Source organism: Marmota flaviventris, chromosome 17 (genome assembly GCF_047511675.1).
Source record: "Marmota flaviventris isolate mMarFla1 chromosome 17, mMarFla1.hap1, whole genome shotgun sequence".
NCBI lineage: Eukaryota > Metazoa > Chordata > Mammalia > Rodentia > Sciuridae > Marmota > Marmota flaviventris.
The window spans coordinates 22,764,564-22,771,380 of NC_092514.1; the positions used below are offsets into that span (position 1 = coordinate 22,764,564).

At 33.3% G+C, this 6,817-nt stretch overlaps 1 pseudogene; it reads left to right on the forward strand.

Moving 5' to 3' along the window:
- Positions 1-476: 476 nt before the first annotated feature.
- On the forward strand, positions 477-1,402 carry LOC114101774 (AP-1 complex subunit sigma-2 pseudogene; annotated as a pseudogene).
- The last annotated feature ends 5,415 nt before the right edge of the window (positions 1,403-6,817 follow it).

Consider the following 6,817-nt stretch of genomic DNA (forward strand, 5'->3'; position numbering starts at 1 on the left):
GAGAGTTAATCACTATACAAGCTAGCTACCATACAGGAAGTGCTAAAGAGAATTCTTCAGGTTGAAATTAAAGGACTCTAAATAACAGAATGAAAGCATATGGCAGTATAAACTTACTGTTTCATTTCCAACCCAAATGGTAAGAAACTAGAAATAAATAATAGGGAATTTTGAAAAATTCACAAATATGTGGAATATTAAACAACACATTCCAGAATAACCAATGTGTCCAAGAAGAAAATTTTAAAGAGTGTCTTGATAATGAAATGATAATGAAAACATAACATAAAAAACATGGGATGCAGTAAAAGCAGTTCTAAAAGGGCAATTTATAGCAACAAATATTTATAATTAGAAAAAATAAATGATTTCATATATGCTACACCTCAATGAGTTAGCCCAAAGTCATAATAAATAAGGAAATAATAAAGATTAGAGAAAAATAAATGGTCCCCACAGCACCACGGCTTCTTTTCCTCAGCAAGGCGACAGGGGCTTCCCCTCAGCCGCTGCGGCCCCCGCCGGCCGAGCTCCGCCGCGTCCGCGGCCAGCGGCCGCCATGCAGTTTATGTTGCTTTTTAGTCGTCAGGGAAAGCTTCGACTGCAGAAATGGTATGTCCCACTGTCAGACAAAGAGAAGAAAAAGATCACAAGAGAACTTGTTCAAACCGTTTTAGCACGGAAACCTAAAATGTGCAGCTTCCTTGAGTGGCGAGATCTGAAGATTGTTTATAAAAGATATGCTAGTCTGTATTTTTGCTGCGCTATTGAGGATCAGGACAATGAACTAATTACCCTGGAAATATTATTCATCGTTATGTGGAATTACTTGACAAGTATTTTGGCAGTGTGTGTGAACTTGATATCATCTTTAATTTCGAGAAGGCTTATTTTATTTTGGATGAGTTTCTTTTGGGAGGGGAAGTTCAGGAAACATCCAAGAAAAATGTCCTTAAAGCAATTGAGCAGGCTGATCTACTACAGGAGAAAACAGAGACTATGTATCACAGCAAGAGTTTCATTGGGTGTAAGAAAGCGTACTAGAATACGTGCTGGAGTTCTGACATGCATCAAAATGTAGTAGGATATGTGAATTCAGTTTGTAATTATAATTTTGTCAAGTGTGTTATTTATATTTTAGCATTACTTGGAAAGTCTCAATTATATAAATCCTAAAGGATGGTCCCAATTTTTAAACAAATATTTTCATAGGGAATTTTGCTCTGATAATGATCTATCATTGGGGCTTACGATTTATTTTTCATTGAAAAAATTAGGTATTCATTAAATACCGTGAATTTCCAATGCCACTGGTACACAAGTAGAATTTCCCTATGAAAACGAAAGCTTCAGTAAGGAAGTATTTGGGATGTAATTTATTATTAACACTATTATTTTAATTGCTTGCTATTTGATTTTACTATATATTCTGAGTGGGGAAAAAAGGGACAGCTAGCTGTCTCTTCAAAAATGTTTAGAAATTATCTGAGAATTAAAATATAACTGGCTTTTCTTCTTAGATACTTTTTATTTACGGTTGTATAAGTTTAGGAATCTGTTACTTTTTTAATACTTTCCACGCATACTTGTAGCCTTATAATTCAGAGTTCCAACTTGCATAAATACTAAAAGGAGGAGACTTTCAAAACACATAAGAAGTTTTAAACTTTTTAGAGTCATAAACTTCTGGTAGGGGTAGAATCACTTTAAGAGTCTAAAGGGTAAAGAGCTCTCTTCCTAGGAAAATAGACACAGAATTTTGCCTCTAATTTCAGGGAATTTTTGGAGGCCCAGGACATCTCTCTGGGACACTCTAGGGTCAGTTTAAGACCCCACCTCAGGTTACCTTTTCCCCTTGTTGATGTGAGAAACATCTTGTTATATAAGTTTTTAGGCATAGATATGTAACAAATCTGTTTGAAGGGTTCTTTAAAAGTCTATTTTGAAGATGTTTTAAAAATTAATATCCTTAGTCTCAAAGTTGCATTCTTTGGATTTTTTGTCTTTGTAGCTGAGTGAATATTTAAAAGCCTTTATTGCTACTTAAAATACCATATGGTTGACTACTTTTCCCTTTGCTTGGGGAAGATTTTCCTCTGGGATCTCTGCTTGATATAATAAAATCCTGATGAACTCAAGACACTGTGAAAGGAAGTATTCTAATTGAATTTTCAGTTAACTAAGAACTGACCAAATGTCTTACACTGGAAATCTTTTCAGAGTTATTAGTAAATACAGTACTGTAGGATTTTGTAGGATGACAGTCATCATTTTGTTCGTCATACAAAGTTAAAAGATGAATCTGAATGCCTGGGCATTGTTTAAGAAGTTAAATGTTCAGCCATAAACCAAAGAACAAAAGCAAACAAAAACTTAAGTTTTAGGCAACTTTACTGTGAACTAAATGTTCTAGAAATCTGATTGTGTCTGTATCAGTTTGTGTACTGTGTATAAGAATATATGCATTTCTCTTGTAGCCACGTCATGAATATTTTAATGTCCCTGTGTACTAAATGACTACTCATCGAGTATGCAGAATTTCACAGAGGAAATAGAGAGCTGATATACTTATGAAAGAAAATATCCTCAGCTTGCTGACTATCTTGTAAAAATAATAGAACATTTCAGAACCAGTACCATTACAATTGTATTTTTTCCTGTTTGCATTCCTCTTTCCTGTTTTATTTCATTCTATATATGATCTTGATATAACTTATTCCTGTTCACAACTGATTTAAATTCTTCTGACAAAGTATGATCTGTGAATGTTTTGAGTAATATTTCATCTTCAACACATGCATGTTACTATTAATGAACCATTTGTGATTAATCTTATAAGAGGAAAACATGGCAATCATTATTGTTTACCAAAGAGACTATGGCTGAATTACTCTGTCAAAATAAGCAGTGCCATAATATTTAGTTGTTCAGTCTTCAATTGTTGAAGGGGGGTGGGGGGGGAACTATAGTGTGATTGTCTTGCAGACTGAGTTAAAATGTTCTAATGTATCACATAAAAGGGTATGTGGAAATAATACAATAAAATAAAATTAATCTGTACTAGTATATAATATTTAAAGTTAAAACATTCAGTTAAGAAATTTTGTAGTGCCACATTTATTGAATCACATTTGTGTGATATAATGATATTGAACTATCAGAAAGCTGTGTCAGAAAAGTCTCTTCTGCACTATTGCTCAGTGGAAAGCCCTTTCCAAGTATTAATACTGAGCTAATTTATATAGTTCAAAAATTCCAATACTGTTCAATACTTAAAGTTTATATTTTACTATTAATAGTTTTCTAATATATTAAGTCTTCATTTAAATACGTAGTGCTTTGTTAATTATGGCTTTATATTTCTGAATACTAAAATTTTTAACATTGATCACTATTGTACATGCTTTTAATAAAACATGTAGCATATTTTATCATCAAAGGAAAAGTACCAAATCATTCATTATTTTAATCTAGAGAATTTAAAGACTGAGTTAAGTAAGTTTTCATTACACAATAACTTCAGATGATACTCAAACTAGTTTATCACTGAAAGAAAATCTACCAGGAAACTTTGTATTAGGCAGGTAACAAATCAGTTATTTCCATTCTTACCATTCTTGCTGTAATACACTACATTTGAAGCACTGGGAAACATTGATCTTTCATTTCCATTTTTTTTCCCCCTTCATCCCGCCCCCTGCCCTGCAACATGTTATTCATCTGGTTTTAATGCTGCATAAATATGCATTGTCTCATGCCTGTTTGCTTTGGATGCTGTGTGCTGAGCTGTAACAAGATGTTGCTTTTGTTATCTGTATACAGCTGCTTGCTTGAAATCAGTAGATTCTGAAATAGCTTTTCTTGCATGTCTAAAATAAAAGTATTGCATGTACTTTGAAAAAAAAAATGAAAGAGCTAGAAAGACAATAGAATAGATTGACAAAACTAAGAGCTTTTATTTTTGGAAAATATAAACAACACTGACAAATCTTTAGCTGGATTAACCAAAGAATAAAAAGGACTCAAATACTTAAAATTATAAATGAAGGATATCACAGAAATAAAAAAAGGACTTCTATGAGCAATTATACACAAACTGAATAATCCAGGAGAAACAGGTAATTTCCTAAACATATACAACTTCCCAAGACTTAATCATGAAAAAAAAAAATAGAAAATCTGAACAGACACATTTGTGACAACATAGAGGAACCTGGAGGATATTGTGTTAAATGAAATAAGTCAGGCACAGAGAAAAAAACACCATATGTAATTTATGTGTGAAATAAAAAAAAAAATAGAACTCATAGAAGCAAGAGAGTAGAGTGGTAGTTACCAAAGGCTGGTGAGAGGTGGAGTAGACAGAGAAAAGGGAGACCTTTGACAAAAGGTACAACATTTCATTTAGATAGGAAAATGGTGACTACAGTTAATAACAATTTGTTACATGTTTCAAAACAGCTAAAAGAAAGGAATTTTTTCACCACAAAGAAATGACAAAAACTTGAGGTAATTAATGAATGTGCTAACTAGTTTGATTTGATCATTCCACAGTGCATACATAGAAATGGCCACCAGGTATATAAAATAGTGCTCAACACCATTATTATTCAGAAAACGCAAATTAAAATCACAATGAGAGATCACTTCATGAATGTTAAGATGGTTATTATAAAAAAGACAAGAAGAAACACGTGTTTACAAGGATGTGAAGAAAAGGGAATCCTTGTACACAGTTGGTAGGAATATAAATTGGTATACTCATTATTGAAAACAATATTGAGATTCCTCAAAAAATTAAAAACAGTACTACTACACAATTCAGTAATATCACTCCAGGGTATATATATCCAAAAGAAATAAAATCAGTATCTTGAACATATATTTGCACCCCCATGTTTACTGCAGAATAACTCACAATGGACAAGATATTAAAATAACCCATGTCCATTAAAGGATAAGTTAATAAAGAAAGTGTGAACACACCCAATTGAATATTATTAAAAAGGAGATCCTATTATTTGTAACAACATGGTTAAACATAGAGGACATTATTCTAAGTAAAACAAGACAGACCCATAAAGACAAATATCACGTGATTTCACTTAACGTGGAATCTAAAAAAGTCCAACTCATAGAAGCAGAGAGCATAATGGTGGTTGCCAGGAGCTGAGATTTGGAAGAAATGAGGAGATGTTAGTCAAAGGATATAAACTTTCACTTACGAGATAAATAAATCTAGTGTGCCATATATGTGGTGATAAATGTGTTAACCTGATTGTGTTAATCATTAGAGAATGATATGTATATATAGCAGATAATCATGCTGTATACTTTGAATATATGCAATTTTTTATTTGTAAATTAACTTTGTTAAAATTTAAGAGAAAGATATAAGTACTCAAATGGAAATGGCCTCACATTTTTACCAAGCAAACTTCTTTCCAGTGAGGAGGCAACTATCTCTATTTTAGGGCCACCTCTTCTGCTTGGCATTAAATCTCATCCCTTCCAACCTTCTTGGAAAGTCATAGAATGGAGTATCTTTCTCTTTCATTTACATTTCTGATCTCTCCCATCCTAACTAGATCCTTTATTAAACTCTCCCTTGATCTTATTTTCTCCAGCTATTATCTTTTTCTTGACTTTCCTTTATAACTATATATAAACATATACACATACTGTCTCCATTTCCTCATCGCCCAACTCTTCTCTCACTATAATCTGTTTTTTCTCCCTCTACTCCCCTTAAATGGATCTCACTATGATCCTCTGATTTCTTTGTTGCTAAATAAAATGGACATTTCTTGATCTTTAATTAACTTCCCCCTGCATATTATAATCTGACCATCTTTCTTTTTGGAAATGTTTTTTTTTTTTTCTTGATTTCCAGAACTCTGCCCTTCCCTGACTCTCCATTCTTTTCTTTCTCCTTTATCAGTTCATTTTCAATTGGTGACTTCCCCTTCTTTTCTCAAAATCTATGTATATTCTGATCCTGTTTCCTATCATAGTGGATGGCAACACTATCCACTCAGTTGCTCAAGCCAAAAATCTAGAATCTGCCTTGTCATCTACATATTCTTTATTCCCCCATATCCAGTCCATCATTAAGTTCCTTTCTTACTACTCCTAAACATCTTTCAAAACCACCAACTTCTCTCTTATTTTTTCTGCTATCTTTCTCATCCAAACTACCATCATTGTCTGGTCTCTCACATACCTATGTTTCCATCCCACACCTAAGACATTCTTAGCTACAGCCAGAAAGAACTAAAAACATTCTCTAGCCAAAATTCCAAAGATGACCCTTGCTCACTTTATAAGCTTCACCTTGTGAAACTCTCCTCTTTCCTCTATTTTGTTTGAGCTGCACTTGGCCTCCTTTCAGTTATATGAATCAGAGACATAGCATGTGATAGTCCCTCAGCCTCAAGATCTCTGCTTCACCTCTTACCTCCATATTTTGATTAGCTAAGGCCTGTTCTTCCTCCATACCTCATTTTAAATTACACTTCTTTAAGAAGTATAATTTTCAGTAACTACATACTCCAATAAGTATGAAGTATATAGACAGTATGTATATTTTCCTCATCCCCCCCCCCAACTCTTCATCTCACTATAATCCGGTTTTTGTTCCTTCCACTCCCCTTAAATGGATTTCATTATGATCCTCACTGATTTCTTTGCTGTTAAGTCAAATGGACACTTCTTAATCCTTAATTAACTCTACCTTACAACTGTATACTATACATCTAAACATATTCCTAGACCCTTCAGAATAGCTCAGGTTTCCCTGTGATCTGTTCTCTTCACC